This window comes from Myotis nattereri (assembly GCF_964212035.1).
Source record: "Myotis nattereri genome assembly, chromosome: 5".
NCBI lineage: Eukaryota > Metazoa > Chordata > Mammalia > Chiroptera > Vespertilionidae > Myotis > Myotis nattereri.
In genome coordinates this window covers 87,418,271-87,441,071 of record NC_138080.1, presented here as the reverse complement: position 1 = coordinate 87,441,071, position 22,801 = coordinate 87,418,271, and the positions used below count along the sequence as shown (strand labels likewise).

At 39.7% G+C, this 22,801-nt stretch overlaps 1 protein-coding gene across 3 annotated transcripts in view; it reads left to right on the top strand.

Moving 5' to 3' along the window:
- The first annotated feature begins 4,443 nt into the window (after positions 1–4,443).
- JAKMIP2 (janus kinase and microtubule interacting protein 2) overlaps positions 4,444–22,801 on the top strand; it is a 130,272-nt gene continuing 111,914 nt past the window's right edge. For all 3 annotated transcript variants that reach the window (XM_081091220.1, XM_081091219.1, XM_081091218.1), the window contains exon 1: positions 4,444–4,773. The gene's annotated coding sequence lies outside the window, so the exon portion shown is untranslated. The remainder of the gene's footprint in view (positions 4,774–22,801) is intronic.

Here is a 22,801-nt window from a genome sequence, read left to right as displayed (position 1 = left end):
GGACAGATAAAAAATTTTAAGGTACAAATAAATAATATATTAGAGGATAAATACTATGGAAAAATAAAGTATGCTAAGAGAGGGGATGGCAATGAAGAGAAGAAATAAAATTTAAAGTTTAGTCTTTTGAATAGAAATCATTACAAACACAGTTGAAGTTTCTGTTTTACAAAAAAAAAAAGAGGTCTGGTTTTGCTTTAAGTTCCTTTTACTGGGGATACTCTCTACCATGCCTATTTTTTTAAATATACTTTTTATTGATTTTTTTACAGAGAGGAAGGGAGAGGGATAGAGAGTTAGAAACGTCGATGAAAGAGAAACATCCATCAGCTGCCTCTTGCGCACCCCCTATTGGCCCGCAACCAAAGCACATGCCCTTGACGGGAATTGAACCTGGGACCTTTCAGTCCACAGGCCGAAGCTCTATCCACTGAGCCAAACCGGTCAGGGCAGCCACGCCTATTTTTATTACTGTTCTGCTAAAGCCAGGGACAAATTTCATTTTAAAATAAATAACAAATAGTCAAATAAAAAATAACTTCTGCATGATTAAATATCTAAAGAAATTATTAGTCATTAAATACATTATTAAATAATGATAACCGTGCTGCACAGATACGGAAACCGAGAGGGTAGTGTTTGAGTGTGTAAACGGGGGAATTGTTCAAACAGGGAACATTTTCTCTCCCCGCGCGGATCCTGTTTGTGTGGACGGTAAGAGGAAGCGGAACCACTCACCCAACACGACAGCGCTGGGCCTGGACGAACGCTCCTCATTGGGCCCGCGGAGGCCTGTCCCCTGAACAGGGCGCTTCCCCTGCCGGCAGGTGTCCTCCCCGCTCACCTACAAGCCCTTCCCTGTGGAGACAGCGGAAGGTGAGCACTGCAAAGGCAGCGGGGCCATCACCTCCCACCCCCTGATGCCCACAGAACTTCACTTACTCGGCGCTCACGGCTGAGGTCCGCCTGCCCCAGGCTTCGTGGCCGCAAACATCTCCCACGCCGAACTGCTTGGCCGTAAGGCAATAGTGCCGTAAAGGAGATCAATAACGACAAACGAAGGAGAGAGATGACAAAGGGCATAATGAAACCTGAAAAAGTGACTAGCGAAGTTAAAGACTTTATTGCAAAATACAAAGTATGCGAATACGTTTTGAAAGGTCTGTAGCCTCAAGGTGATAGCACTCAAAGAGCTGATCTTTGTCCCTAAGCTCGCATCTTCCTTCTGTGGGAAATGTGGTCCACTCTGCCCTCAGCGGCCCCTGCCTCTCTTCTCCGAATAGGATGTGTTTCAAAGTAACAAGCCACCAACTCCTGGGGAAAATCCTCATCATCTGGAAGAAATGCTATTTTACGACCTCCAGCACCAAGTCTACTGGTAACTGTAGGCCATTATGAGGGCTAGCTAAGATTTCTATGTAATATAAAAATGGAGTCACTGTGAGAAATTCGTCCAAACTAAAAAACCTGACCAAACAAACAAAAAAACCAAACTGTCAACCAGTTAGTTTCTTTTTTACGGAGACTGATTCATCAATGGAGAAATGAACCACTACACACACACACACACACACACACACACACCCATAAATAAATAAATAAATAAATAAATAAATAAATAAATCAAACAAACCCACACTGTCAATTGGTTTACAGTATCTTTTACAACACAGTTTCCTCACTGCCAATTAGTGATGCTGCAAAAATGCGGTGGCAAAGATGATTGTGGGGAAAACCCCGGGCAGTGATGCTGATGTGGGAGTGGGTGCAGACTGTGTGACTGACTTTCAGGCTCTGGGGGGAGGTAGGGCCCACCAGCTGCGCAGAGCAGGAGTGCTGAGGGGGAGCTGTAACCCTTTTCTCCACAAGTGAGATACCTTTAAGTCAGTTTTGTCAGAATAAGGCCCTAGTATCAAGGCCTTTTCCATGCAGGAAAAAGTTCTCTTACACTTCCATATTAATTATGTAAGAATGAGTAACAAATGATTATAGTTAATATTTACTGAACATTTACTATGTACTAGCCATGCTAATGCTCTATATGCATCAACCTATTTAATTGTCACGATAACCTGTCAGGTTCTATGATTAGCACCATTTCACAGGTGAAACACCTAGGTTCAGGGACATTAATTAACAAGCCCCACGCCATTATCTATAGCAGTGGTTCTCAACCTTGGCTGCACATTAGAATCACCTGGGAATCTTTTTAAAAGCCTGATTTCTGGGCCTCATCCTCCGGAATTTCTGTTTCTTTGTTATGGGGTGGGGCCACAACACTAGTAACAAAGAAACAGAATTTCCGGAGGATGAGGCCCAGAAATCAGAATTTTGAAAAGATTCCCAGGTGATTCTAATGTGCAGCCAAGGTTGAGAACCACTGATCTACAGTAAATCAAGCCCAGGCTATCTGGCTCTGAAACTTATATTAATCCCATTTGAACCTACAAATAACCCTATGAGGGTTATAAATAACCCTAAAATAACTCCTTTTCCTGGCAGAGTGGTATAGTAAAACCTCAATATAATGTACTAATTCGGGCAAGGGGGTGTTTATTAAAGCTGTAAGTCCACTATATAATAAAGTAGGTTTTCCGAATTCGTATGCTAAAAATTTGACAACTTAGTTCATTTACCTTTATGTAGGCATGTTTGTGTAATCAAAATTAAGTATGTATGAAAAGTTTAATTTCACATAAAAGTTTTCTATATGTATTACTATAATTTTTAATTTATTTTGAAGAGATCTAATAAACGTGTGCATTCACCAGTCACCGTGAGTAAACAAATGCACACAGCTGGGGCGTGGAAACATTGGCCAGCACCTGTTAAGACTGCTGCAGAAAGTCACACCACGTGACAACAGAATCAATTACCCCGAGATGCAGTGTGATCACGTGCTAATCACTCCCCGAACATTGTTTACGAGAGGTGACTCTTGGATTTAAATACTTAGACTGTAGTTGTAGCTATGTCATATTTATTTATGTTGGTGAAATTACTACAATGTTTTGTCCAACATATGACCTATTCACTAAAATTTGTTTAAAAGAACAGTGAATTAATAACAAAAAAATAACCTGTTAATTTAATCATAAGCAAATCTTGGCTAAAATCATTTAAAAATTAACAGGGTTTTAACTTTCACACATAACATACAGAGCGAAAAATTTGTCTGTTAAATCCAAAGTCTATTTAATCAAGGTCCAAAAAATCAAGGGTTTACTGCAATGGTTAAACAAGAGCAGATGTTAGTGTTAGAAGAGCCAGAGTTTTAATTCTGGCTCTGCCTCTTATTAGCTGTGTGAATTGGGGAAATTTATCCAACTCCTTTAGGACTTAACGTCCTCCATTAATCTTTTAATCTTCAGTGTACGTACTTTTAATCTCTCAGGCCTCCCTATATTTGTCATTGTCATCACCATCATCATCACAGATAACATGTATTAAGTGTTTTCTCACCTTACTTTTCCCCAAATTTGTAACTGCCATGCTATTCCTTTAATTTCTTGGATTAAGACATGAATAGGATGTACCACTACTACTGGTAATCTTTGTCGTACACATACTACATGCCAAGTGCTTTTAGTGCATTATCTCATTTGATCTTTACAACTACTGCATGAGATAAATACCAGTGTCATCTATAATTTATAGCCAGAGACAGCTCACCTAGAGCTCAATACTGCTGACCTCACTCCTTGGGACCTCCAAAAGAGCACTCATGAAAATGGCATGGAATTTACCGCAGGAAATGAACTAAAAAGGTCTGGAACTATCCACCAACTTGTGCTACCGAGAACCCTGATTGCTCAAAGAATTTGTTTCCTCTGTTCCATCTTCCTTTTCCACAGGGTAGTGTCAGTGAACGCTGGGACTTCTTCACAGGGGGAGCTGGAAAAACAGGAAGACCAAGCAACTCTCCTGAAAAGAACAAGGGAAAACAGTGCCAAGGAATCAGATTCTTGTTTTATTGCAAAGTCCAGCCACTCCTTTTGCTTTATAACAACCTTGAGTGGCATTGAGTAAAAGATGCTACAAAGGACAAACATATCTGGAGTGATAATAATTTCCTGTTACACGACATAATTTTCTCCATATTTTTTCTGATCGCAAACTTAGTACATTTCACTGGAAAAACCATGTAAAAATGCACAAATAGCTGAGCTGTTTTGTATGTTAGAGTCTAGATTTCGATTCGATTTAAATTATTTTCTTCCCGTGCCTATGCACCCTTGCCCCACTTTTAAAGAGCCAGAGTCCAAGACAAGAGAGCCCAAGAGCATCCCAGAGGGCAGCAGCACAAATTCACTCCCCTCCAGCTCCTCCAGCGTTTCGCCCATCTCCCCTCCCCCTTAGTCCGATCGCTTACCATTGGGTATTACCATGACAACCAGCAGCTGCCGGGACGGGCAGCCTCTACCGCAGCAGGGGAGGGGCTGTGGGGGAGGGGGCAGGAGAGGAGGAGCCAGAGGAGGTGTCTGCTGCAAGTTCCTGGCTGCTTCTGAGCTCACCCCATCCTCCGAGAGGGAGGAGGCCCAAGTGGTGATGCTGGTGCTGCCGCCGCCTGGACTGCTGGTACTCTAGTGGGGCTGGAAGGGTGGTTCCTTTTTGCACCATCGCCAGCCAGAGACTGAGGGTGAAAAAAAAAAAAAAATCCCAGCAGCCGCTGCTGATGTTGGGTTCGGAGGCTGCATCCGACTCGGTCACAAGGAAAATGGATTCAGTTTGCACCTCTCCCTCCTTTCAGCAGCTTCTCCGGGTCTCCGCATGGTGAGTAAGACACAGTGGAGCTATCTTCTTGGTTTAGTTTGTTCCCAAACGCCCTGTGTACACATCTGTGGCCTGCACTGGAACAATGACTCCCTTAGAGTGGGAGAAGATGTAGAGACAGAGATGGGGATGGAGATAGAGGACGGTTGCCAGGAGGAGAGAAGTAAGAAGGCATCCGCTGCCGTTATAAAAAAAAAAAAAAAAAAAAATGGTGTTCTGATTTTATCTTAACTGGCTTAGAATGCAGAGTGAGCGCTTGGTTTCTTTCCTTCCAAGCTTAGCAACAGAACCAGGGGGTGGAAAAAGCTAACAAGAAATGGGTGTTATTGAAAGGAATCATTTCATTTGCTGCTCCCACATTCAGGGCTAGGCCTTCCTCCAAAACACATTCGGTGCCTCATAAGCTTCTCTGTCTAATGATAAGGTGATTTTGCTTCTCTCCCTCATTGCTTGGGAAAGGTGGCCCCAGAATTGAGCGTCCTATTCCGTATTCTTATGTGCTCTTGTTGAGAAACCATTTGCTGGGCACAGTTTCATTTTTAGTGCATACATTTCATTGTGACTACACAAATGTATACTCTATGGATATGCATAACATATATACACATTACTTAGCACTTAGAGTGCATTTATGAAACATATTTATGTGCAAAGCGTTCTTTGCAATCATTCTTATGGGTTATCAAATGCCCTTGCATGCTTGGAGGTAATTGGATATTTTTGAAAGTATGCTTCTGGTTTGTGAAATTATTCATTGACTTCATCTGGATTAATGTGAGATTTATTCTTGTTATTGCCCATCAGTTTTGTTGTGACCAATTAGGACAGATGCCTGTCATTTAATATGTATCGTCGCCCTAGATGTGAATTCATAGCCAGCCTCTTTTCTTTATTTTTAATTAGGTTTGTGGGGGGTGATTTGAGAACCCGGACTTGACAATGATGGGAAAGGGAGGTGGCTTGTGGTATTATTTTGTGTACAGCGTCTTGCCAAATGATTGTGGAAACAAATCAGTTTTCTTGGAATTCTACCCCTTCCCTTTCATGTTTGTGCCTTGTGTCCCAGAAAGCACAGGCAAGCTGGATGGTGAAATGCATTCATTTTATTTAATAGTGATGCTATTTGCTGTTCATTCCTTCAGTATCCAGGCACCATTTTAGAGTTCTCTCAAATGTTGTATTCTGGATTCACTTACTTAGGTGGTCAAGTAGGAAAGTGAGATTGTTTTGAAAAAAATCTAGGTATTTCCTAAGTACCCTAGCCATTTCCAAATGAATCTGCATATACAGTGAAATGGAATAAGAGAGAGCAAAGCTTAGCAAAAGAATGTGTGGCTAGTAGCCTAAATAGGGTTGGGGGTGGGTATTGTATTTTACAAATGCTTACTGGGATCTGCTTGACCTTTGATTATGCCAAGGCTTTAGGATAGCGCAGGAGACTAAAGATGTCTAAGATGAGTAGGGTACAGGCCTCCATTACCACCCAGGATAATGGATTTCATTGAATTAAAGCCAGAAAAATCCTTGCAGGTAAAAGTGTGTTAGTAGTATTACATTCATCACATGAACTAGTTTCTACCATCGATCTCGTTTCTAACAATATCATTGTCAGTACAAGCATTTTCTACAGTGTAAAATAGCAGTATTTTTGGTTTTAATCTTTCATTTTATTTTACCCATCGCTCCCCTTCACTTAAAAATTGTATATGTATTTGAATCAGGTTTATAGTTTAATTTCTCTGAGAATAAATGTCCTTTTTGGCTTATATATGGGAAGACTCTTCAGCAACTTAATGGAGAGAATGCACTTAATATGCTTATGGCATGTCATATATTATATAGATGCACAACTCTGTAAAGTCTTGCTACCATGTGCCTAATTATAACAGCTACATAAAGTCAAGCAAGGAAGTATCCCTTGGGCTTGTATGTCATATCAAAATTTTCACACACTGCATCCTGAATTTTTTAATGACAACTTTTGACCTCCCCAAATTGTAATTTCAGATATATCTACAGTAAGCTTTAAAGAACCAAGACATAGTTGACTCTGTTTATGCAATGAAAACAGGTATCTTGGGGCTTTGTTTTCTTTCCTTTGTGTTGACTTTCCATGGGGATATGGTTTTATAGGTGATGTTGGTACAATTTGAGCAGAGGCAAATCACTGTAGGCCACGGATATAGAACTAACAGTCATATATTTCAGCTACGTGGTCAGACCCTGATATGAATACAGGTCTAGATTTTGGTGCCACAACTTGAGGTGATTACATAGCCTTTGAGGAGGAGCCACAGAAAAGTGAATTATGTATAAAGAACTACAAGTTGAACTCTTTAAGAAAGGATAAGGAAACTAGGATTATTACATTTAGAGAAACCTGAGAGATGACAGTTATTTGCTTCAGAGAAGCTGAGGGTTTACCTGTAGGAAATTGCTTCTTGCCTATTCTTGGGGACCTAAAGAGTGGAAAATGGGATTCACTTGCATTGGGAAGAATGGAGATTATAAATACAAAATGTAGAACTTTCTGATAGCAAATTTGAGTGGTCCACTGGGTAACCAGATCGGGCAGTGCATTCTTTTCTCATCAAAACCTCCATAAATATGACCTACACATGAATTTATTTGGGATGGACTAGATTCTTTCTCAAAAACTTCTCTGACTTTCTAGTCAACTGTCCATTGAAGAGTGTTTCATATCATGTACTTCTAGACCTGTAACAGTCAGACTCCATTTTGTAAGGGGCTTTTAAATGACAAAATCTGGATATTTTTTACAAAATCAATTGATCATCTGCACAGAGAAATTTGTATGTCATCTTGTCAGGATGCAGGGAACTGAAAAATGGCCATTTCACGAGAGTCCTTTCCCAGTAACTCTATGGAGTGTGACACCTAATAGCCATATTAAAGTTATCCCTTCTGTATGGCTAATTTTGAAAAATGAAATGGGGTTCATTGGGGGCTAGATACAAAATAATTCAAGAGCCATCAGATTGGTGTCAGAACAAACCAAAATATATATAAAAGGTACATTCAAACCCTGGCTGGTGTGGCTCAGTTGGTTGGGCTTCGTCCTGTGCACCGCAAGGTTGCCTTTAGGGTTGCCGGTCAGGGCACATGCTTGGGTTGCAGGCTCTATCCCTGATGGAGGGAATACAAGAGGCAGCCAGTTGATGTTAAGCTCTCACATTGCTGTTTCTCTCTCTTTCTAAAAAAAAAAAAAAAAAAAAAAAAAAAAAGGCACATTTAAATTATTGTGTAAATGAACTGTTTAACAGCTAATTATCTTTTTCTCAAACACTATCTTGAAAATGCCATTCTGGTTGAGATAGTAAATATTTTGACTGGTACTTAAACTTAGGTAAAACTTGTTTTAATTGGAATAAAACACATTATCTGATTTCTCACTTTCTGATAGGATGTTCCTTATTTCTTTAAGTGACCTCAAAACATATTTCAGTTTTATGTACCTGCTTCAAGTCTCAACCAGGAAGAACTAGAAGGAGGGTCAGAACCATTTTCTTCATTTCTTATAGGTTCATCAAAAGATTAATGCTTGTTTCCAATGGTTGGAGCCTAAAAGAAAACCAAATTTATCATGGAAGTTTTAACATAGTATTTATACTTGGGTGTTATTCTGAGAGGTCAGTTACAACTGAAAACATGTTTTCAAAGGAGATGGATTAATTAATTGCAAAACAACTTATATGAGTAGCAACATTTGCATATGTTAGCACATAGAATTTTTTGGAGGATTTAAGATGTACACATGTGAAAAGTTAATGACAAAAATAACGCATCTTATATTAGTCATTACGCCTTGTATTAATACTGGAGGCCCAGCGCACGAAATCCTGTGTGGGTAGGGTACCCAGGCCTAGCCTGCAATCAGGGCCATGTTCTGCCTGTTCACCAGTCCCCAGTCCCACCCCGCCACCAACACCCACCCTGGTTCCCTGTTCGCCATCTGGTGATCTACTGGAGCCTGCAGGCTGCGGGGAGGGAACAAGAGGTCAATCGTCTGCCCACTTGCCAGTCCCCAGTCCCACCCCGCCGCCAACACCCACCCTGGTTCCCTATTCGCCATCTGGTGATCTATTGGAGCCTGCAGGCTGCGGGGAGGGAACAAGAGGTCAGTCGTTCTGCCCACTTGCCAGTCCCCAGTCCCACCCCACCGCCGGCACCCACTGCAGTTTCCCACCGCAGTTTCCCACCGCAGTTTCCCGTGGTTCCCCATTGGCCATCCAGCTATTGGAGTCTGTGGGATGGGGGAAGGGACCGAGAGGTGGTCAATGCACCTCATAGCGACTGGTCGATCGGTCATTCTGGTTGTTATGCCGTTATGGTCGCTGGCCTTTTATTATATAGGATAATCTTTTGTAGTTCTCATTAATTTTACATTGTTTATTTTTAGCTTGTATTCCCCCCAATTCTATCACTATAAGTATTTTAAATAAGTGGGAACAGTCTCAGAGAGGTTAGACTTGTTCAAGTTTGGGTTAGGTAAATGGCCTAACTGCAGCTGGATTCCAAATCTCATGATCCCAAATGTGCCATATTAGAAAATGTAACAAATTACCTTGCCAATTTGAATTTTTAAATATCAAATATAGTAGGTCTGCATTAAATGTGGCTCATCTCTATTTGGATTTTTATTGGCATATTTCAGGTGCCATGATTTGCTCTTTGATCATGTTGAATTGGTTCAACAGACTAAGTGTATGGTTAAGGTATCAGACCAAAAAAAAAAAAAATGGTGCACACAAGAATTATTTTGGAAAAACGTTGAGATTCCTGATATTTCAGAAAAGCACAAAAGCATTTGTCTAGGGAAAAGTCAGAACTATGTTGGACTGCCCTGCACTTATTTTATGACCAAGTACTATTTTTATTTTTAATGAGAGTTTGGAAGGTAACATCATTTTATTCTGTGCTTTGGACCTTGAAAACACTTAGCCATACCTCCTACCTATATGTCCTAAGCATCTCTCCACCTACGTGTTCGTAAAAAATAGAAAGGGCATTAAATAATAGACAAGTGTACATAGCTTCAACAACTTCCTGATATTTTTCCCCAACAAACACTTGTATACTTTTCTGAAATATCAAAAGTCAAGTAAGTACCTTTCTCCAGAATATTCTAATTTTTGGTGCCCCCCTTTCCTTGCGAATGCCCTACCATACGCTCTGTCTGACTGGTAATTCCGTGCTGGCCGAAGAGCAAATTGTGCTGTCTGAACTATCATTCCACATCCATTAGCTTGCAGTGCAAGAGAGATCTGTCCCACTAACGACATTCTGCTTTAAATCAGTATTCACCAGTACAGTTAAAGTTTGTCTTTGAAAGGTGTTTTGTTTTTTTTTCACATGTAAAAAATACATGCTCATTTTAAGAGAGAGAAAAAAAAAAGATAATACAGGAATGTTTAAAAAGAAAGTCACTCATAAGCCTACCATCAAGAAATAATTCCTCTTAGTGTTTTGGAATATTTCCCACTAGAATTTTTTTCCTATATGACACTATAAACACACTCAGGCATACAGTTTCATAAATGGGACCATACTCTAAACATTGTTTTATAGTTATTTTACTGTGCCAATGAAATATGTCTCTACTAAATTTTTAATCGCTGTGCATTTTTCTTGATGATTCAAGATGTTTTTTCCCCCACTTGGGGCTCTTTACACTTTGCTTTAAATACTTCTTATGATACAGGTAGAGCCTACTGCTTTACAGCAGCTGTGAGTCAAACATTATTTTCAGGAAATACAAGATCTGTTACCCAGGCTTGCTACTACCTCTCACAATGGGCATTAAATTAACCTGGGTCATCTCTTGTCTGCTAACAGTGAATGACTTTTTAGCCCGTCAGTGAAATCCCTGTTTGAATCACTGGGAATTTAAGCAGGTGCATGCATAAACAATAATTTAAAATAACAATAATAAATATCTTTCAGATTCATGTTATTTTTCCTCAGTATGGTAGTGGCATCCTGCAATCTTAACCTCTCTGACCAACTGAACTCTTTTATGAAAAAATATTTAAATGACAAACATTAGCTGTCAGATGACTTCTTAGACTAAACTGAAATATATTTTTGGCATATATATCCCTTAAACTTGTATATATTTTTATTTGTTTCATATTTTATATTTTATATTTTTTATTAAAGTATAGTTGGCATACAATATTCCATTAGATTCAGGTGTGTAAAATAGTGATTCTACATTTACATACCTTATGATGTAACCACAATAAGTCTATTAACCATCTGTCACTGAACGAAGTTATTATGATAGTACTGACCTTATTGCCTGTGCATCACATCTCCATGACTTATTTATGTTAAAACTGGAAGTTTGTGCCCTGGCTAGTGTGCTTCAGTTTGTTGGGCATCATCCTGTGCATCGAAAGGTTGCTGGTTTGATTCTCAGTCAGGGCACCTGCCTAGTTATGCTCTCAAATCCATGTTTCTCTCTTCTCCCTTCCTCTCTCTCTTAAATCAATAAGCTATGCTTAAAAAAAAAAAAAAACTACTAGAAGTTTGTATCTATTATTCCCCTCCACATTTTCCATCCATTCCTCCCACCCCCTCCCATCTGGCTCTGTATCTATGAATGTGTTTATGTTTTGTTTTAAATATGAATATAGTTTTTAAATGAAAGCTCACTCTCATCAGACTCTTCCCCTTTTAAAATATGACTAGTTGGATTCTTCTTATACTTTAACTTTGAGCTTTAATATGACCCTTTGTAGAGGTCCATATCTATATAATAAAAGCCTAAGCGACCGTTATGGCAGAATAACCAGTCGCTATGATGCTCACTGACCACCGGGGGCAGACGCTCAATGCAGGAGCTGCCCCCTGGTGGTCAGTGAGTTCCCACAGGGGGAGCACCGCTCAGCCAGAAGCCTGCTCATGGCTTGCAAGCGCAGCGGCAGTGGCGGGAACCTCTCCCTCATCTGTGGCAGCACTAAGGAGCAGCAAGCTGAGCAGTAAGGAACAAGCAGGCAGGTGGTAAGGAGTGAGGGGTCCTGGACTGCGAGAGGGATGTCTGCCTGCTGGCTTAGGCCTGATCCCGTGGCAGGTGGACGTCCCCCAAGGGGTCCCAGACTGTGAGAGGGTGCATGCCGTGCTGACAGACCTCCCCTTCCCCAGTGCACAAATTTCGTACAGTGGGCCTCTAAAATATACATATATATCCCTCTGTACACTGTGTGTTTCCTTCATAGCATGTATCAAAGTTGTAATTTTAGAGCTTTTTGTTTGTTTTCTTGATTTTCCCTACCCTTCACTATGAGGGTGAAAAATTAAACTGTTAATAGCAAATGGCTTAGCACAATATATGTGTTCAGCAAATACTGGCTGAATGAATGAATGAATGAATGAATGAATGAATTGTCCCCTGAAACACCTCTGGCCTGATTGTAGAAGAGCTTTTTCACTAGTAGTTCTTTGCACTGTTCTCATCCTTTTATTTTGGCTGTGAAGATAAAATGGATTTTGTATTCAGATATGTGATCTCAGGATTTTAAATTTTGATAAAAGAAAAAGCTCAAAAGGTAACAAATCACACCAATTAAAAATCCATCATTCAAAGGTGTACACTACTATATGCTGTGACATAAATAAGAAAGCTGTGGACATTTCTTTTCTTCCCTTGTGGTTCCTTTAATTCCCTTCCAAAGGGAATTGCAGGTCAGACATAGTGACACCATTAAGAGAAAACCATTGATTTCAGTGTAATTTATTAAAATAAATTAGTAAATTAATATTAGCATCAAATTACTTAATGCACTCATATCTATTATAGAAACCCACCCTAATAAATTTACTAATCATAAACCAATCATTTATTCATTTCTGTATCTAAAAATCAAGCTGAAACAAATTGAAATAATAACCTCACTCAAAAGATAAATTAAAGCAGCATCTTGCTTTCATGAAAGTTTTGAAATAAAATATCAAAAGAGTAACTTGGAAGAGTGAGGTATCCTTGGCAAATACAGAGGACTATCTTTAAGCCAATGGGGACAGCCACCTCTATAGGTGCCTAACCTGCTGATCCAGTTAAACTTCAGTATGAGGAAAAAGTCTTCGTTCCCTTTCTTTATCTGGAATCTATATCAAGATCATTTACTGCAATGCTTGAAATTCTGGAGTCCAACTGCAGTTAAAATCTACATAGAAAACCAAATCTAAGTTTAGTTGATACTATTTGGTCAGAAAACAATTCATTGGTATTATTTTCAGGAATGAAATTTTGCTGAGATCATTGTGAATCTAAAAAAGCCTTGTGAGCCTGTGCTTAAGAACAGAGGATGATATTTTCATCATGCCTTCTGCTGCAAACTGGAAAATGTCCCCTGGAAAATGCTACCCATTATAACACAATGAAAATGTAAACCAAGCAAATGTGCCTCACCTATATTTCTTATCTGCCTCTTTCTTATGCAGCATTTCATGGAGAGAGAAACCTCCAAAAATAAGCTAAGCTCTTACTTCATAGTCATTACTGATTCATATTTAAGTCCCATAAACTATTCATAGGTCAGATATACCTAATTTGAGCACATATTTCAAAAGGAAAATTGTTTTTTAAAATGCAAGAATACTGATGGAAACAATTAGAGATAATCTATATATATAAAAGCCTAAGCGACCATTACGACCTAATGACCGGAACAACCGGTTGACCAGTCACTATGATGCACACTGACCGCCAGGGGATGGACACTCAATGCAGGAGCTGCCTCCTGGTGGTCAGTGCACTCCTACAGCCAACCTCCCATGGCCCCTCCCCCTGTCCAGCAGGCCCCATCTGGCAGCCAGCCCGCTCCTGATCGGGACTGGGCGAGATGGCCCCGATAGGCCCTGATCACTGGCCAGGCCTAGGGATCCCACCTGTGCATGAATTTCATGCACCAGGCCTCTAGTAGCTTAAATAAGCATCATTCTATAAAATTTAGGATATGGTGTCATTCTACCAATAAATTATTAACACATTAAGCACCAAGCCTGTTTTGTCTTCCTTTCCGTTTAGCCTGCCATATCCGATTTCACCAATATGCTGGTGGCACCAGTGACTGACTGGTCCAGACGGAAAGTATAGCGTCAGTCACCAGTGACTGACATGGTGCTTAATGTGTAAAAAGAATAACAAGATAATTGACAATATTTTTTATGTAACAATAACCAACTGGAGAGTTTATCCTAAAAATTAACACTGGATTCACATGAAAATTCATAAGATACTAATTCTTCCAATTGGCACTGACAGGACAGAGAGAAGGACTTAGGTGTCTTGAAGATATTATAGATCCCATTGCTTTTTTATGAATTTCCTAGATGATTCAGATTATGAAAATGGGTACTCTGGATCACTGGGGTTTCTCTGTCCTCTGCTTTGCTCTGGTTTGCCTAGACCCAGAGGAAGGAATTACTCCTACTCCATTGGCTCAGTCTTTGTCCCTGTATCTCTTAAGGAGGAATTAAAAGGTAGTTAATTAACCATGAAATGAATTTTGAATTTTAGAAAATGTGAAATTTTTGCTGTATTAAGGAAAACATTTGAATTATGACTTATATTTAAATCACTTCATTCAGTAAAAGCATTTACAAAATTTAGAATTTATAGTAGTTTGAGCCAGGTGCCTAAAACATTAGTAATCATTAAAAATAAACCTTAATTAAATTTTTTTTTAATATTTTATTGTTTTTTTACAGAGAGGAAGGGAGAGGGATAGAGAGTTAGAAACATCGATGAGAGAGAAACATCGATCAGCTGCCTCCTGTACACTCCCCACTGGGTATGTGCCTGCAACCAAGGTACATGCCCTTGACCAGAATCGAACCTGAGACCCTTCAGTCCACAGGCCGACGCTCTATCCATTGAGCAAAACTGGTTAGGGCATAAACCTTAATATTTTAAAATGAAGTAACAGGAAACCCTTTACTTCTAGTCAATTTGGCTTAAAAAGAACATTCAGGCATCTTGTTCTCTTCTTGCTAGATTGTCTATATTTTAGGCTCCACAGGGTACAAGGCTACACTACGAAACAAGAGAAAGGAAAATATCAGCCTGCAACATAGAAATTGATTTTTCTACCACTGTGCGACCTTCAGGTTTTTATCCTTTATAGATCTCAATCTCTAAATGCATGCTTAAACATGCCTGAGTCATACTAATGCTCCTATCTGGACAGGTTTGACTACACGTATTGTCGAATCTCTTCTAACTGTGGTATATGATTTTATATTTTTCTTCTTTCATTCTACTTAAGGTTTTTGAAATCAAACCTAAATGGTTTAGCCACCATCCCTGAAAGGTAGTAAAAAGGCAGGATTAATATTTCTAGCCAGCCACTGGTCATTTGCTTACTGAACTTTCACTAACATTTGTATAGTTTGAAAACATTAACAGTCTAAATTTATTCTATATAATCTTCTTGCTTTGAAACATCGATCTTTGGCTGTATGGCCAACGATAATCTAAGCAGAATCGATCTGTTCTCAGCTCAGATGGTGCCATCATTTACCACCTTCTTGGTGTCCTTAAATGCTGTTTGACTAACGTAAGGATCTTGATGACTGAGAGTAGCTGATGAAATAGTGGAGAAGCGTTTTGTTCAGAAGACAGTAATTCTGCAAAACAGCACTCTCCCTGGGGTCAATCTGAAAAAACTTTCAGACCTGATGCTGACTCATCTGTATTATTTAGAAGAATTGGGGATAACCATAGTTTCAAATTACCTTTATAATTCAAGTAAACAATTTATTTCCTCTTTAAACCCTTCCTAGTATGGGAATATAATGAGGCCATATGCACAGTAAGTATTGGAAGACATGTGAGATACATTGATTCCAGTAACAGTCAAGGGACTCTTTCATTACTGTTTTTTTTCTGCATTTAATACATAAAAAGTAACCGAGAAAGTGAGGAAAAATATAAATCCGGAGGGAAATGGTCACTGAGCATTTAATGAGAGTATTGATTCTGATTCGCCTGCCTTCACTTTGTTTTTCTTTCTTTGAGCTGTGATTATCAGTACTCCAGCCTCTGCAGTAAATAATCTGCTCTCTCTCTCTCTCTCTCTCTCTCTCTCTCTCTCTCTCTCCCTCTCTCCAAATGCCACTGAGGCAGAAACCTTTAAAACTGCCAAATATTTTGAGCTCCTTATTTTTCTTTCAGTAAAAGGAGTCTTGGGTTACATTAGCTTCAATAAGGGCCCTTCCAGCTATAAAGATGTTTATGACTCTATGACTGTCCCTCACATTTGCTGGCATTTCTGTGTCATAATAAATGCTTCCCAAAGAAATAAGCAATGAAAGGACTTGTATGCATGCATATTAGCATAACCAATGGACACAGACACTGGGGCGGTGGGGGCTTACCTGGGGTGGGAATGGCTGGGGGGGCGGGGGTGTCAATCGGGAAAAAGGAGACATATGTAAAACTTTAGACAATTAAAAAAAAAGAAATAAGCAATGTCAGCTTTTTGTCATTTTTCTCTTTCATTGCCTTTAAATCTGTGTGTGTGTGTGTGTGTGTGTGTATGTGTGTATGTGTAAGAGAGGGGGAGAGAGAGAGAGAGAGAGAGAGAGAGAGAGAGAGAATGTTGCCATTCAGTTTAGCAAAAGGTCGTTAAATCCAAGCCATATATCTAAAAAGCCATATAATGTGGTATACTGCTGGACTAATTAGTCAGTCCAATACATAAAAGTGTTGAGTTTACTTTTTCTTGACTTCGGTCCAGATACTGGATCCCTAAGTGCTGATGTTCAATTACCAGGTGAATGATTGATTGACAAGTTTTCCGACTTATTTAAGGGATTATATCACATTATTTTTAAGGATTCTTTCCATTGAACATTATGAGTGTATGATATGTAGACCTCCAAGGCAGGAGTATTCTCTGCCCTATAAAACATCTGCTCTTACACATTCAGAGAGTCAATTTCTAGATCTCTTTTTAGAGGCCATGTTGAAAGCCAGCTTCCATATATGTAATTTTTTAATCAAGGTATGAATGTAGCTCTGCTTGAAAGAAGAAACAATCAAATGAAAGGGTACAGGATTTTTATTTTTGGTTCTTTCATATTTCTCTGGCCACCTTTTGCTGTTGTATATCGAGTCAGTAGAAATTCTTGCAAATCAGTGAATCCCTTGACTTTAACAGGTGTTCTTTGCCCACCTTCTCTGTCTTGGTACCAAGTTCACATATTCCATCTGCAATTTTTATTAGGGTGACCTGGTGTGACAGTGTGAAAGCACCAACCTGGGATTCCAAAATCCTGGATTTAACGTAAGTTAAAATAATTATTGACTATAAATATATGCAGGAAGTGAAAACCCTAGGATTTTAGATAAGCCAAATGAAGACCAGCAAAGTTGTCCTGCTAAGTTTAAAGCTGTAATGATGCTGAAGGAAAGTCACCAAAGTGATTACATCGCCCCCATCAATGGGAAAAGAACCAAGCTTTCTTAATGTCTATCTACTAATAATTATGAAAATTAATATTGGGATCATTTCTTTTTTTGGAAAATATGACCTATCGGTTTAGGTGTGTGGATCTCTTTCTTAATTTACAAAATGAACTCTGATAAACCAATATTGTCATCTATTAGTAATTATTCAGTACATACTTATAATGTAACCCTTTTTAGTCATTATAGTCATTTTTATGTACTTATTATGAGCATTAATTGTTCTTTCCATAAATTATAGATCAGTTGAGGACTTTCATTGATCACTTTTGCTTAATTTTATTCAGTGTCTCTATCATTTATTTGTGCCTTTGCCACAGCATCCACTTTCACTCCTGACCCCCTTCCCATGTCCTTTTTCCTCAACTTGTTGCTCTATGTTACTTACCCCCGACACCCAGAACGTAAAACGAATCTTTGACTGGCAGACTAGCCCAGTGCACTCAGATCTCCCCTTGTCTGAATTCCTTTCATACTTGTGATCACTACCGCACTGTTTAGTGCATCATTGTTCTCCTCGTTTCAGATGTTCTAACTTTTGTTTCCACAACTGGATTGAAAAATTTACCATTCTTCTCCTTTTTCTAGTCCCGGAAGGAAACCTCTGTTTTATGAGTGGATCCTGTATGTCATGTACCATGATGGGTGTTTTGCATGTTATCTCATTTAAGCCTGATAACTACTCTTGTTAAGTTAGTATTGGTATTCTCATATGCCATGGGCGGTCACTAAACTTAGAGTTTGCCTGCTTTCCTAAGGCCACACAGCTGGTGAGTGTCAGTGCCATCTGCCTCTCAGCCTCCATTTCACCATATTGTCTGGTGGTCGGTAATAGGTCACTTTAATGTGGTAGCTCATGTGTAATTTTATTTCATTTTCTACTTTTCCATATTCTTGCTTTGTTGACATAGTTGAGGTAATATGTAATGGTAGAAACCTTAAATATAATCAACTTTTGGTTGCTTGCTTTTAAATGGCCTCCCCTGTTCCTGCCAAGTTTTTCTCTCTCCCTTGGTGTCTTCCCTATGATATTGTTTCCACACACCAAGACTGCATTAAACCTCAAAGTGCCCAATTCATTAAATAGCTCCTCTATCCTGGGAACAGTGTTAAGACACAAATACATGGCTAAGCTCTCTCTATTCCCTGCGTGAAAACAACCTTATCTTCTCTCTTTCAATTTGAGATTCCCCTCCGCCTCCAAATTAAAATATTCCCCCCCAACCACCCAATTGTGGAGGCACCAGACTCCAGAGACAAAAGACAATGAAGATGAAGCAATGATTCCAGTCTGTATTCCCTGCAGTGCCTCTAGGATATTCAGAAGCCCGAGGTAACCTGACTCCAGGAGGAGAGAGCAGAAGATTTACAGAGAATGCTGAGTAGGAAAAGGCTCCCCTTCAACTGTGTTAGCTTAGCAGGAAGCAGGAGACAGCCTCAGAGCTGCCCCCAAATAACCATGTTTGTACAATCTTATAACAGTACTGACACATGGAAAGACTGTAGGTGATTATTAACTCCATGAAGAATTAAAACTGGGTCTGATATACAGTATTAATCATCAGGAGCAGCACGTTGTCAAATACAGTAGCCCAGGTATTTTGCTTATATCAGAAACAACTATATGTTTGTCAGCTCTTTCTTATTCTATAACTGATGAGAACATGTTGATTTAGGTGCTTTTTTGAGAATGTTACTTAAAACAATTCTGTTTACTATTAAAACAAATATTAAGCAACACTAGAGGAAGGAAGATTCCTTCCCGTGTCCTTGTGTAACTCTTCAATTACTCATATTTCCTTCTAGTCTGCCTAACACACACCTGAGGTCATAGTTATAATTAGAATGTATATGCCTTTGTGTAGGACCTCATGCCTTTCACAGTGGTCCTTGCACCTGTGGAGGCCAGAGAGGAGCCTGTAGATTTTGAATCCCATCCCCTCTCACCTTCTCAAGGTCTTCTCTCCTGCAATTGTATTCTCTTTCCCCTGAATCATCCAATTTTTGCCCCTCTTAACTCAATTACTGACATCAGCATAGACATATGCTCTTCAGTCTCACATCTTTAAAAATTCCTCTTCTGACCTCACATCCCCTTAATTACTTCCCATTTTCATTCTACTCTTCACAGCAAGACTTGTTTAAAAGCTGTTTCTCAATGCTGTCCACACCTACTCACCCCACACTTTCTCCTTAATTCCCTCTAGATGGGCTTTCGTTCCCATCACTCCACTGAGACTGCATTTGTCAAATCCCCAAGAACCTCTGTACTGCAAAATTCTCATTATTTAATCCTTTTTTTAAAATATTGATCTTTTCTTAGTTCGACCTCTCAGATAAGACTATTGACCAGTCCCTTTTTACTGTTTTTCCCTTCATGATTTCTATTACTCTACACTCATTGATTATTTCTTCTATTTCACTAGCTTCCTCTTTTCCTTTCTTGTGTCTGGTTCCTTTTCTACTTTCCACTTCTAAGTATTTGAATTACCAAGTCTCAGTCATCAGCCAACATAAACTCTCTATTACACTGTCCCCAAGTAATCTCATGCATTCTCATCCACAAGATGACAAATCTCATTTCTAGTCCTGACTTCTGGGAAGTCCAGACTCATACTCAGTCACCTACTTAACATGTGCACTATTGTTTTTACTAATCTTTCAACTTCATAGGGACAAAGTAGAACTCTTGACTTATCTGCATGTCACACTCAGCACAAAGTTGTCCTTCCCATCTCCATCTTATTTAATGACATTAATCCTCTAAAAATTTTTAAACCAATTTGCAGAACTGTCCCTGAGTTCTTTCTTTACTTGATACCCAATATCCAATCTATTAACAATCCTGTTACTTTTACCTCAGAACATTCCCTAACTTGATCTACTTTTCTCTCTCAATTTCTTGTTAAAGCAGCCATCTTCTCCTGCCCGAACCATCTCAATAACCCTAAAAGGACTGTCTTCTTCTATCCCTCTTATAGTAAATTGTTCTCACAGAAAACAGAGCAATCCTTTTAAACATGAATCAGATCATAACTTTCACTTCAAAATCATCAATGAAGACAAACTCCTTATCCAAGTTTACCACTATACATTGACCTTGCATACCACTATAATGTCGTCTTCTCCTAGTCCCTTCCTCATGTGCTCCACTTTCTTTCCTCTACTTTTCTATAACTGATCAGATAAAGTTGTAAATTGTGAAATAGTGGACAGCGTTTTCAATGCCCAAGCACTTTTGTGTTCTCGTTTATTGGTCTAGTAGCATTTTAATTGGAGAAATCAAACTTGGGGGAACCGTATTATTTCCTGAATCTTTACTAAACTGTTCATTACTGCATCTGACTATTGTACCTAAAATAAGATCTGTGATGAAAACCTTTTAATAGATAAGTTTATCCTTTAAAGTTAAATAACACACGATATAGTTTATGTGTGAGTTTAAACAAAGTCATGGCTCATCTTATCCCTGGTTTCATGGGAAAGGAAACCAGGGTCCAGAATTTACATGACTAGGCTGAGGTCATATGACCAAGGCTAGATTCACGCCCAGGCCATCTGACTCCCAGAGCCAGTGGAATATGATCCCTGACTTAGTTGACTTGTCTCATATAATCTATAACTTCTCAATGATCTCTATATTTTCATAAAAATTTAAAGACCAGGTTTACTCCTGTGGGTAGAGGGAATAAGATGATGTCTCCCTAATGCCACACATTACAGCCTCTGCTCTGCTATCACAGTGAAGAACTAAGGCAAGGACTTCCATTTCTAAGAGTTATCCCCTACCCTCAATATCCATCCAACAGAGAAAAGATCTGTGGATAATTTGTATCCTTTGTCCCAGTGGCTGTTTCTATTCCCTTGTCTTCATACTTGGTAGTAATATTTTCTGTGAATGGAATGGGTCCTACTGGGTGTAATTACTATACAGAGCATGTCAGCCAACCTTAACCCACCACTGTGCCTGCCCTTTTTGGATTGATGCCTTTTTAATTCACAGGGACTCTTTCTCTCCACATAAATCAGTCTCCTTAATCAAGTAGCATAAATTATAGCATATATGTGAAATTCCACCAGCCTCTTCCTCATGTGAATTAAATTAGCATAGGTTAGGGAAGAAGCCAAGTACTTACTGAGTGCATATTATAGATTACAGCATCTAGCACAGTTACCTGAACACAGGAAGCACTTCATTACTGTTCCTTTTTCTTGTCTTCCTTTTTTCACCTCCCTACCCTCTGCCCTTCTGATGTTTTGTTCGCTGTTGCTCACCGGTGTTAACAGATGGCAAAGTCTAGAAACAGCAGTTACCACATAGGAAGGGTAGAACGCCGGCTGTTTATCTTGACAAGTCCACTGGGAGGACAAATGTGTGCCGCCCTGCACATCCTCAGCGACTAGATGACTGGGTGCCTGTCCACCCACCTTTCCTCCTCTCAGTCCCTGTTCTCTGTTTACCTGTCCCCAGTTTCCGTTGAGTGGGGAAGCGGTCCCACAAGCAACTGTCTTAAGGAGATTTATTAGGTCTTGTTTGTAAAGCTTTTTGATTTCTCAAACAAAAAGACATATAAATACAACAACTCATGCTGGACAAGTTTTTTGTTTAATGTTTTATAACCATGAGAACTTTTCATGAACCTTAAAGCCTTTTTGAATAGCTCAGAAGGTAACATACACAGTCATTCTAAGCTAAAATGATTAGAATGCTCTAATCTCTGCACATCCCAGGGTAAGGGGTAAGGGCAGGAGCTTCCTGATCCTTATGGACCTTTACTGATAAATTATTTCTCCTATAAAGACAACATGAATGCAAATTGTCTTTGGTAGAATTCTTCTCTCTGATGCATCAGTCATTATATCCTATCTAATAAAGAGGGAATATGCTAATTGACCCTCATGCTATTGCAAAGATGGCGGCACCCACAGCCAATAAGGAGGGAATATGCTAATTGACTGCCCCGCCTCCAAGATGGCGGCACCCACAGCCAATGAAGGAATATGCTAATTGACTACCCCGCCCTCAAAGATGGTGGCGCCCACAGCCACAAGATGGCGGCGCCTAGTCCCCTCAGCCCTGCCGGGGCAGCAGGCGCATGGCAAGGCCGTAGTCCCCCAGTCCCCTCAGGCTCCCAGCTGCACAGGGCCAGCCCAAGGCACAGGGAACCAGGGCCAGCCGAGGCTTGCGCTGCCGGCAGTGGCAGCAGCAGAGGTGTGATGGGGGTGTCGCCTTCCCCTGATCACCAGGTCGCCTCCCGCCCCTGAGGGTTCCCGGACTATGAGAGGGGGCAGGCTGGGCTGAGGGACCGCCCGCCTCCAGTGCATGAATTTTCATGCACTGGGCCTCTAGTAAAAATATAAGATGCTTTAAAAAAATAATTCTTTCAAAGCACTGTACTTTCATTTAATTCATTATAGTTGCAGCATTAGTAATCACCGTGACTATTCCTTTTATAAAAAACATTTAAATATTCATAATTGGTCCTTCCTGTTGCACTGATAGACTCATCTGTTTATGATAATTTTTATATG